The 12,684-nt window shown below is 30.3% G+C and overlaps 1 long non-coding RNA gene across 1 annotated transcript; it reads right to left on the bottom strand.

The window, feature by feature from the left end:
* Nucleotides 1–2,582: 2,582 nt before the first annotated feature.
* Nucleotides 2,583–5,328, bottom strand: LOC122271668 (uncharacterized). Its single transcript, XR_011636214.1, has 2 exons — nucleotides 5,219–5,328; nucleotides 2,583–2,984 (listed from the first exon to the last, which is right to left on the bottom strand). It is a non-coding gene; the product is annotated as an uncharacterized lncRNA (long non-coding RNA).
* Nucleotides 5,329–12,684: the final 7,356 nt, after the last annotated feature.

The following is a 12,684-nucleotide window of genomic DNA, read 5'->3' as shown; positions in this document are numbered from 1 at the left end:
CTTCATTATTAGGTAATTTAATTATAAATGCTAGTTGAAAAAATATGATTTATGTATAAATCGATTTCTTGCACATAAAATTTGCAGGGTTTTTCACTTTGTGTCACAATTACCCCTGTTTATTTTCATTAAAAGATAACCCCTTCTTTGTTCAGGATGAANGTGTGATATTCTTCATTATTAGGTAATTTAATTACAAATGCTAGTTGAAAAAATATGATTTATGTATAAATCGATTTCTTGCACATAAAATTTGCAGGGTTTTTCACTTTGTGTCACAATCAACCCTGTTAATTTTCAATTTGTTCAGTATGAAAAGTATTGAACAATACTTTAAAAATCCAGCACAAAAGTGAAAGACAATAAAGTTGAAATAATTCCATTTTTTTAAATTTATTACTATTATATTTTATCTTTATCAGTGGCTTTGCGTGAATAGATTAAGCAAAACACGTACTTGGTTACTTCGTATAAAAATTATATTACCGAATTCAGCTACCACCCATTTTCCTATTCCAAATTATGCTTTGACTAGCTGATTTTTATGAATGAAAATTTCAAATTTAACTAAGAAATAATACTCGAGTAGCTTAACTTTTGATTTTTTTTCCTTTTCTTTAAGCAAAGTTTTCTGATAAATTTTATATAATTATTTTCTAGTTTTTAATTTCAAAGGTATTCTTCAATTCTTTTTTAATTGAAATTGTTTATGAAACATATTTTATAAAAGTCTTTACTCTAATCATTTGTAATTTCACAATTATCAAACATTATTCCAATTATGAAATTGCGCAATAAGAATCATGCTGTATAGCTTTATATTTAAGTTATATTTTCATTTAAATCGAGTGGAAATTTTAATTTTTAAAAAAAATTCTTACTATTTAAAAGTATAGCCATGCCATTATTTCCGTAAAATAAAACTGTAGGTTTATTTAAATCTTTATTAAAGATAAAAATAAAATTACTATTTGAATTCTTAAATTGTCATATTTAGTAACAGTTTTGATAACAAGCAAAATAATTTAAATTTAACCAAATATCTTCCGTAATTTTTCTTCCACTTTTTTTTATTGAAATTAAATGGAGAAATATTTACGTGACAATTTTTTCATTATCTAAAATTTTACTTAACAAAAAACTTGTAGAAAGTTTTCCAGGGGGTGAAACCAGGAAAGCATTTAATATTTTAAAAATTGTCAAAATAATTTTAAGTGAACACATCGGAAATTTTATAATTATTTAAAACTATTATTTGCAAAAACAACTATGCTTGACAAAAAATTTATATAACAATTAAATTTCAAAAAAAAAAACTTTGTAAATATTACATTTTATCTAAATTAAATTTGCACAAACATGTAGTTGCATACAAGAATGAGACCAAAAAAACATTTTTTAAATAAACTTTAAAAAGTAGCCTTTAATATTAATGATTAAAGTTAAATTACCATAAGTTTCTATTGTGAGAACGCTGCTATCTCAAAATTCATTTTTGTTTAAAATAAAACAAATCCATTGCTTGTATTTCGCTGATACTACGGCTTGTGGGATCATGAACATAGTAAATAGGCAGGCACAGTAAAAAATATTTCATATAAATTTTTTAAAAAAGCTAAACCGTTTCACATGCTCAAAAAAAGTTCAGTTTTGAGATTTTTCTATTTCCCGCCATTTAGCATGAAGAAAATTTATATTTAAACATGCGATAATATGGAAATAGGATAACAACAAAGAAAATATATTAAAATTAGATATCACAGTAAAATAAAATATAGAAAAAGTTATAGTGAATAACTAGTGATAAGCACAGCTTTAAAATTTTCTGGGCACTAATTTAAAAGTTTTTTGTTTTTAAATTCTTTAACAATATTTTTAAAATCTTATTTTTAATGGTGTGAAATAAATTTGTATAGTTTAGTTCATTAGCTTTTCACTGATGAGGCTCTACCTAATTTTTGAGCAGAAAGGTAAAAATAAATTACATCCTGCTGTTATAATAAGCATAGACGCTAATAACTATAGATTTAAGGTATCGCTATAAAATTACAGTAAGTTAAGGCAAACAATAGAATAAATGTTTCCTTATTTTTTAAGTTATAGAATAACTCTTAATATCTAGGAATACAAGTATAAACTTTTTTGTGGGTTTATTAACAAAATTGTATTCTGCAATTTAATTAAACATCATAATGATTCTTCAAAAAGATACCACAAAAATTTCAACAAAAGTTTTGTTAAATATGTAATTTTTTTTATCAGAAAAAACGGTTTTTTATCAATGTGAAATAGTTAAATCTAGTACTACGGTGTCTAAAACATCTAAACCTATCTATGCTATATAAAACACCAATGCATATGTATGTGTGTTACCAAACAGATGAAGTTTCTTTCTTGGACTTTCAACAAAGAACTGAAAGCTGAAATACACTCAATGATAGAACCCCTACACAACTAGACTAACTACTCAATACAGCACTGAATGTTTTGAATGTATGAATTATTTTATAAGCTTTTCCATACATGTGATTAAGAAGTGATATGTAAACATAAATATAAATAAGTTAAACAAGAGTGACATATAAACTAACAAAAACATTTGAATTTATATAAAATGCTTGTCGTGAATAAAATTATGACAACTGAGGCATATTATTTAGTCTTTTTATCAGTTCCGCGCTGAAACAATTACGGAATTCACTACTGTATTTATCAAAGAGCGCATAAGGAGTTTCGTAATACGTTTTGTCCGGATAATCATCACCTGCTTCATCGAAAGTATCGGACACAACTCGGAAACCACTAGCGGATAATTCAACGCACAACTTCTGCTTTTCTCGTGTTTCAATGTTGAGGAAGATTCGAGACTTTGTCTGAGGTAAACTTGAAGAGATGGCTATGCTATTAAGTGCAAAGCCAACATCTTGAATCACATACTTTGCTTCTTCTTCCCACTCTATAATCTTTTCATCAGCCATTGGTTCCTAAAAAATAAGTTTCAATTTAATTATTTAAATTATGCATATACGGGATATCTTCTAAACCTAACCCAGGGTGCGTAGCTAAATTTTTAAACAGAAAATAAGCACTCAAAAATATTTTTAAGCACTTTTAAAAAAATATAATCAGGCAAGTTTTTGACAGTTTTATCTGGATTTAACTACCATTTGTCAAAAAAAACCTTTTGGCACAGTTTTTGACAATTGTCAAAAATCATGAAATTTTGAATCATAAAACGAATGGTGTTTTCATACACTGCGGACCGACGGTACGCAGAAATATATTGGGGTTGAATTAATTGTGAAAACAATATGAACAGTGTCTTTTTGCATAATACATGGCGGAAATCAACAGGGTAAAGAGAAAATTAAGAACTTTTTAAAAACACCCAACGAAAAAAGCACCTTTAAGGGTTTTAAAAAACGAAAATCAAAATTAAGCACTTTTTAAAAACGCTACGCCCGCTGTAATCTTCAAAGCCATGACTTTCCATGAACTTCCACCAATAACTTTCCATTACTTACACAGGAAAAAACATTATTCAATTTAGTCAACAAAAAAAAAATTCTAAACGAGTAACTTTTTTCTTAAAAATAATATTGTTTTATCTGAGCAATGCTTTGCCAATTTAAACAAAAGCAATAAAAATTAACTGAACAATTAAGTAAAGTAAAGAACAAATAACCCAGCAATTATTAGAACATGGTTTTAAAAATATTTAATAATGCCTTCAAAGAACATTCACAAAGTTAACATGTTTTCAAAATCTTAAAAGTTAAAATCTTTTTTATCTGGCTAACTCAAATATGCTATTTTCAAAAGGTCAGTTCTAGGGATGATAATTTAATTTCAAAGAAACAAAAGTTTCAACATCATTCCATGTGCTATCAAGTTACTTTAAATATATCAACAAAAAAAATTTATTCCTGCAAACACTGATCACGATGTGTAATTTTTAAATTGGACAAATATGGATTGATTGAGTTGTTGGCTTTTAAAATCTTGTGAATACTAACTGCAATTTGTGATTTTTAAATTGTAGGAATATAAATCAAACAATGTGCAATTTTTAAATCACTCAAATGCGAATTGTGATTACTGATTTTTAAATCGCACGAATATGGATCGCAATGTAGGAGTTTTAAATCATGTAAACACAAATCGCAATGTGGGATTTTTTTATTTAATTGGCAAGATAAAAGGCTCCAATATACTCAAAATCCAAATGATGTACTGGGAATTTCCATGATTTTTCAGCATTTATCACTAAAAATCCTGACTTTCCATCAAGGGCGTGCAAACTGGGAAGGAAGAGGGGGAAGTCGCCTCCTCTGCAATCAAAGAGCGGAGGCGAATAATATTATTCGCCCCTCCTCGAATTAAAACATTAGCGAAAATACATTCAACTGTATTCAGACTAACATGACAGAAGAAAAAATAATTTTTTTTTCAACTTTGAAGCTACTTTTTAATTAGAAAAGTTTATTTTAGTCTTGAAATAATTGAGGGGGGAGGCAAAGAATGTGCTTCACTCTTTCTGAAATTTAAAAATTAATATTATAAATTAGAAATGTGAATAAGATTACATAATTTTTTTTTTTTTCATTATTTAAGTAAGTTACATGTTACTAACTAAATATATTATCCATATATTTATATAATATTTAAATATTTAAATATATTATCCATAAAGTTATAAAAAGGCCTCTGTAATATCAAATTCTTTCTTCTCAATTTAGAAGCCATCATATAGGCATGGTACCTTCTGCATTAAATAAAATAATAAATTTCTCTGTTTTTGTATCTGAAGACCAAGGGAGAATTTCATTTATTATCCATATTTATTTATGGCCATTTCTCACAAAAAGGATGACTTGCATTTTGAGGATTGCTTAACTTCTACATATCCATAAAGTGGAAAATTAGTTCAGACTGAGAATTATTACGCAGTGAAGCTAAGCCATGCTGGGAAGAAACATTTCCTGTCCACGCGTAGACAATAAAAGAACGAATAAAAGCAGAATGAAGTAGACAACGGGAATATAGCTGATTAAGTAACGATTGCAGGGAAAAAACGGTTTTTTATCCAACGTAATTTACAAATTAAATTTTTTTGCAACATTAAATAATTCAAATTTAAAATTTTGTTTTGCAATTTTCAGAGGGCTTGTGACATTTGTGTATAATTTCATTCTAAAGATTTCAATCAAATACTTACTACAGTAAATTCTGATACCTTGAAATTTGATTTACTCAGAATTAGCTTTCATGGACAACATAAACAGTTTTTCTCCCTTGATCTTCATTTGTTAGGTATCGCGTCAGATTCATGACTACATTTTAAATTCAAAATACGTTAACAAGCAAACATATATATATACAGTGGTGGCCAAAAGTGTGGACACTTTTTGAAAGTTTCATGTTTTTCAACTTTGTGTGCTTGTAGAATATATTANAGAATTTCATTTATTATCCATATTTATTTATGGCCATTTCTCACAAAAAGGATGACTTGCATTTTGAGGATTGCTTAACTTCTACATATCCATAAAGTGGAAAATTAGTTCAGACTGAGAATTATTACGCAGTGAAGCTAAGCCATGCTGGGAAGAAACATTTCCTGTCCACGCGTAGACAATAAAAGAACGAATAAAAGCAGAATGAAGTAGACAACGGGAATATAGCTGATTAAGTAACGATTGCAGGGAAAAAACGGTTTTTTATTCAACCTAATTTAAAAATTAAATTTTTTTGCAACATTAAATAATTCGAATTTAAAATTTTGTTTTGCAATTTTCAGAGTGCTTGTGACATTTGTGTATAATTTCATTCTAAAGATTTCAATCAAATACTTACTACAGTAAATTCTGATACCTTGAAATTTGATTTACTCAGAATTAGCTTTCATGGACAACATAAACAGTTTTTCTCCCTTGATCTTCATTTGTTAGGTATCACGTCAGATTCATGACTACATTTTAAATTCAAAATACATTAACAAGCATACATATATATATATATAAAGTTAAACCAAGTTACAGTGAACTCCCGGACATAGTAAACCAAAAGAAGTGAGGAAATTGGATATTATGAACTTTTTCTGTCTGCGACTGATTTTTTTTCTTAATTTTTTGGTAATTATGAAATTTTTGCATAAAATACACATACCAATTTTTAAAACCATCTATTGCGTGGGATGCAGCCATAACCATTTTTTTCTTCCTTGCTTTTTCTATCTCAGTTTCCCATCCCTAAATTTTTTGTATGCGAGACGAAAAGTAATAAAAAATAACGCATTTTTTGTTACTATTGTTTTTTAATCATTTTTGTATTTTTTTTTATTGGTCATTTATTTAAATAATGTGCAATAAAAGGGAGCAGTTCGAAAAAAATTAGTTAAAATTGTTTGCATTACGGATATAGTGAACTGAAATTTCGGTCCCTTGAAGGTTCACTGTATATATATATATACACTCTCACACTCGTAGTGGTTTTTCAAGCACTCATTTAAAAAAAGATTAATGATAATGGCTTTTTAAGAAAATGCATTATTCACAAAGAAATGTAAATCAGTTTTCATTTATGAAATTTAAAAGCAACAGACAAATAAGAACTTAAAATAAAAATTCATTTTGATCCTTCTAAATTGGAGATATTTATGTATAGTGATCTGTCGTACTAACAATAATCACCAAGGTGCCAAATAAATTTTAAACTTGTCAATTTTTTTTAAAAAAAATGTGTAGATGTTTATTTAGGAATTGCGAATTATATCCTTCAACTTAGTATTTTACTTTATGTCTTTTTTTTTTTAGTTTCTCAAGATTTGGGGATTAATCTGCCATAGATCCTTCATAGCTGTCGACATTGATAGGGAAAAATCTAGTAGATTTATCAAAATAATATAATTTTCATACCATATACTATACATTTAACACATAGAAAATTTTATGGATTGTTATTGTCCTCAAAATAGAGAAACTTCGTTACACTAACAACTATTGCAATATTTTCCATTTATGATTGACATTAAATGGACTTAAAATGTTTTCTTTTTTTATTATGTTAACTCTTAATTTTGAATAATAATAGAAAATAAAATTGTAATTAATTTAAAAAGGGAATATTAAATAAAAATGAATTGAAAAATTTAGAGCAAAAAAAAAAAAAAGAAAGCTTCAAACTGCTTACCATTAATGAAGCTCGCTTTATTATATATTAGTACTAATACTCATATTAATATTCAAGCAGGCAATAAAGTGCATAAAAAGTCTATTGTAATAGAGATTTCTCGGAAGAAACTAACTCAATTTTAGAGAATTTTCTAATATGTACAAAACCCAGGAGAAACTGGCAAAATTCAGTAACCTATTGGTAAATCCAAGGGTTGGCAGCATTGATTACAAAAGTGTAGAATAATTGCCAAATCTTGGAAACTTCAGTTCAGAAACATTACATAAGAGGACCAACTCGAAGAGTATAATTAGTAGCCACAGCCAGGCAAACTTCTAAAGATTGTTTTTTTTTTCCTTCAAAATTATGAAGCAAATCGATACCAAGTCAACAACTTATTAATATATAGGGAGAGAGAGATTATAAGCTTACCCTAGGAACTATATTATTTCGAATTAATTCGATAACGTCGAACCATAAAGTGAAAAACTATTGTTAATCACAGCTTAACTTTCAGGTATTGTGTTTAAAAATAAACAGAATTTAGAAAGGGAGGATTGCAGACTGTTAAAAAATGCGAGGAGCTCTCTGCTTCAGCTTATAGCTCTGTGTTTCCATTAATGAAGTTTATGATTGAGGCTAGATACCTAGCGAATAAATGCAGTAAAAAGTCAGAAACGGGCTACAGATGGCGCAGAGCAAAACTCACTACCTATGGCAACGCTTTGCATGCTTTCATCACTATTGTGTGGAGAGATAGAAAAAGAAAGTACATCAGAGTACAAATACTCATATAAATACAGAAAGTACAAGTACAGAGAGTACAAATACTCATATAAATACAGAATATTGTACAAAAAGTACAAATTTCTGGAGTTTTCTATACTAGAAATCTCTGCAAGCTCATGACTAGTTATAATTCCGGGTAGCAGTTTTTGGTGCGAAACCATTTGGCTCGCAATTGTGAGTTTTGAGACTTTTTGACTCGTTGTATTTCTTGTATACGCGTATTTGTAACCTGATTTATAATTTATGTTTAAGAATCGTCATTTGAAGAACTGTTATTTCAAGACGTAAGAATTGTCATTTGAAAGAGGAATTGCTATATAACACTTCTTACATTGTTAACAATATACCAACTTCAAAATTTAAACCTAAATGATAGTTTGTAAAATGAACTTTATCTCGTTGCTTGAACAATATGCTAACGCAAACGTATAATGGTGGACGGTGAGGGTCGAACTAACCATTAAGCAAATTAAGTACGTTCGTAGGACACCTGAAGTGAAGGGGGCACCACAAAGCACCAATGAAAAAAAAAAAAATTCTTATAAATATTTTTTTACGCATTTTAATTCTATTATAAGTCCTTACACGCGTTCATGGTTTAAAATAAACTGCTATCGTGTTTTAATTATTTTAATCCTGAGGAAAGGGAGGGGAAAAAGTTGTGTATTGCCGGCATCCCATCACAAAATGACCATCAATGCTTTTTCTTAACAGACGACCACCTACATAGTCGGTGAATAGTTGAGATCTGAAATACAAAACTAGAGCATGAAGGAAGCTTTGTGTAAACAAGAGTAATAAATTGATTTTCCAGACAAACGTGCCAAAGCACCTCTCTGAAACATCTTAGGGACCACTAGACTAGCCCCTCCTGTACTTTTGGCTTTTTTCCTCAGCAAAAAATACTATTCCTCTATATCTTAAAAGTGAGGAAAGCGTGAAATTTTTGAATTATCCTTCTTTGTGGAAATTTCTGTTGCAGAAAAGCGGGGTGGGAGGGCAAATAAAGGAAAGATTCTTTGATTGATAGATTTTTTAAAGCTAATTACGTACATAATTAAGGAGCGTGCACTTTTGCGTTTTTGTTTATTTCATGTTTAAGGAGTCTTAGCTTGATATACTGCGCTCAAAATTAAAAGTGAGCGGTTATAATATCTTTTGATCTAATCTAATGAACGAATTTTCACATAGTCAATCTTAATAGTTCGAGGACTTTATAAGTTAATGAATAATGCTGACGATATTTTAAGTTATGAAATCAGACATAAGAAAGTACTTTCTCAGAATAAACATATATTTTTGAAATATTTTTCGACTGATTTGATTTTTGACCCTTCAAATGCGGGAGAGGGGTAACTGCAATGTCGAAAATATGGTCCCAATAATTTATACAGGAGAGCGATTAAAAGTTTTGACCCCTTCAAGATAATTTTACTTTTTACGTATTTCGCTTTATCTCTGGAAATTGGCATGCGAATCAAAAAGTTTTAGCACATAATTATCAAATTCATTTATCCGAATAAAATAATAATAATTATTATTTATATCTGAAAATCATCAATGCACTTAAAACTAGAAGTATCAATCCGGTCATCACCAAGTGGATAGCTAATTTGCTCTTCCAGGTATGTTTGTTCTTCTGTCTATTATTAGGCACAAGCATGAGAGTTCATTCTACTTCAGGCAGACTGTCCTCAGGGAGGGGTTTTGTCCCCCATCCTATGACGTATGGTTATGAACTCTTTGCAAGTTCGACTAGTCAATCTTGGCATTCCCTGTGTTGGGTATGTTGATGTTATTATTGTCAGAGGCAAGTATGGCAAAACAGTCTCTGAAATCAAGAATAGTGAGTGTACTTTTAGAAGTAGTTAGATGGTGCTCCGATTCTGGCTAATCTGTCAACCTTTCCAAGATAAGGCGTCTTAATCTAGGTGATGTGTTTTACTTAGATTATAGTTTGGAACCCGTTGAGACCAGGGGTAGGTCGGAAAATCTAAATTGACGGATAACCGGGGAAGAGCCGCAATGGTTCAGGGAATAGAGCGTTCGGCGATGGCTGGTCGATACGAATTCCGCATCCGGTTTGCACCGACCATTGTGACGTAAAATATCCTCAACGATAGACGGATCATGGGTTAGAGTCACCTTGCTGTCAGACTAACCATTGGAGGTTCTCGTGGTCTTCCTCTCCGTGTAACGTAAATGCGGGTTAGCTCCATTAAAAAGTCCTCCACGAAGGTAAATTTCGTCCAATGCTCGATCAAGGAGTTCCCTTGTCTTCTGGATCGGGTTCAAAACTACAAGGTTGCAGAGTTGAATATTAGTGGCCGTAAACCCAAAAAATTGGGTCGTCTGTTCAATGACGGATATATAAGATAACCGGGAAAACTTTTCAAGTCAATGCCTGAACTACGAGTTAACTTACGTAATAAGTAGTACCTATAAAAAAATTTTAAAAGAAAACATTTGCGCTGTATTTTTTTTCCTGTCATAAATAACGATACAATATCTTCGCCGATACATTCTATTTAATTGCTCTTATTTTTTGCAGCGATACTTCGGATTTGTCATTTCATTAATAATTTGGTTTTATTACAACCTTTAACAACTTTATTTGCAGGTTTTAATAAACATTTCACGGCTGTCGAATCAGAAAAAAAAATTATGCCCTCTTTTCATTTTCTCCCTACAATTGGCTGAATATACAACATCATATTTGGCATTATAACTTGGTTGTGCAAAATATTTTCTCCTCAGAAAAGATTATTCTGTCAGCACTTTTGCTATCATGCAGATTAGCTATTTCTTACATTTTTGTAACCTTTTTAATTTTTATGCAGTTGTCAAACCTTGAACTTTTCTTTTGCAGTAAGGTTGAAAATCCATATCTTCATTTAATATGACTAGCATAGTTCTCCAACTCATGTTCTCCTCTGTAGCTATTTTATTAGCAGAACAATGTGGATTTCTTCGTATCTTTTCACGAAATCTTTTATTGCACTCTTTAGTACAACCAGATCTGGGTAGATCATTATTATCCACTAATCGATTTATAGTTCCGTACACAAATGTTCTATTAAACGCAAGAGATTTTAATTGATTAAAGATTCTACCTACCTTCAAAAAATACATGATCGAAAAGTTGTTTAACCATCAAACTTTTCGATTCCATCTTTAAACTGATTCTAAGTATTTTGCCATAACCCATTTTACGCCAAGGATAGAAATTTTATAAAATGTAGTATTACTTTCATTGAAATATGTTTAAATTACATTCATTACGACAAAAAAAAAAGTTTCGTGCATGATAAATATTTTATTCAAGAAATAAAATGGTGAGTATACGTATCATTCGCCAGATTAATGAACAATACGCTTAGTTCAACAATTATATTTGTAATGGAAATATTCGAAACATTTGGATGCAAATGGATTTAGTAATTGATGTATAAATAAATCCCCCCACACTTTACATCGTCTGCGGGCCTTTTGTTTCATGCTCACTTATTTTATGTCCGATTCTATCACTCCATACTTCTTTTGGTAGAGCTGCAGACGATGGGCGACCTTTGTCAAGATGAGTAACTTGCAATGCACTCTCACCAGATAGAATGTTCTTGGATTCAGATTTTATAAGGGCAATAACTAAATAAGATCTAAAGTGGGCCGAGATAGCGTGGTTGGTAGGGCACTGGGCTCATGACCAAGAGTTTGTGTGTTCGATCCCAGGTCTGCCTAAGGTGACTGATGCAAGTTAAATCTGTCGAGTCGCAAAGTCCTCCATGTTCCCATAACAAATCAATACCTCTGGGAGTACTGATCCAGGAGTTTCCTTGTCTTCTGGATTGGTTCAAAATTACAAGGCTACGGAGTTGAACATTAGAAGTCGTAAACCCAAAAGAATTGGGTCGGCTGTTCAACATCGATTATAAAATAAGGTCTAAAGTCAATAAGTGATATTTTTGAACTAGTTGAAATTCTATGTAGCTTCCATGAATTTACTATAACGCTATCAACGATGTTTGTAAATAACGGCCATCACCATTTCTTACCTTGAATCTTGCTGAATGCAAAATCGTAGGAACCCAAATTTTTCTTTCCATATTTTTGGAGTCATCCAATATTGTTGTTTGTTGTTGTTGTGTCCAATCCTTCAGGATCTAGCGACAGCTAGATCAAATCCAAGAGACTGTCATCCAATATACAACCAGCTATGCAATATCGTGAGCTGTGCCATATGCAAAGAAAACTTTTCCTTCCGAATTTGGAATAAACTATAGGAAGAGTTATAAAATAAATTTTGTGCTGGTTTTGAAACGCTAAGAACAACGCTTGTTAGCCTCAGCACAATAAAACTCTGATAACAATAAAGTTGCACAATAAAACTTTGAATACTATTAATTTCAATAAAACTATGAAACATTGCATAAAAGAAGGTTTTCAAATTTTGCCTATTTCTCATGCATTTAGCCAATGGTGTGTTAACGCACCATTAAATTTGAATTCAAAAATTTCAATTTTTTAATAATATATATATATACAGTACAGAACCCGTTATCCGGAAATCAGAAAACCGGAAAACCAAAAAACCGGAACGAAATTCGATAAATTTTCCCGCAATTTTTAAAAAAAAAAAACTTTTTTTTTCCTCATAAGGATTTAGGATTTTTTATTCTTTTTTGAAAGATGTTTACCTTACCATCATTTTGGAAATAATCATTA

Source organism: Parasteatoda tepidariorum, chromosome 2, assembly GCF_043381705.1.
Source record: "Parasteatoda tepidariorum isolate YZ-2023 chromosome 2, CAS_Ptep_4.0, whole genome shotgun sequence".
In the NCBI taxonomy this organism is placed as follows: domain Eukaryota; kingdom Metazoa; phylum Arthropoda; class Arachnida; order Araneae; family Theridiidae; genus Parasteatoda; species Parasteatoda tepidariorum.
This window is presented reverse-complemented; position numbering and strand designations above follow the sequence as displayed.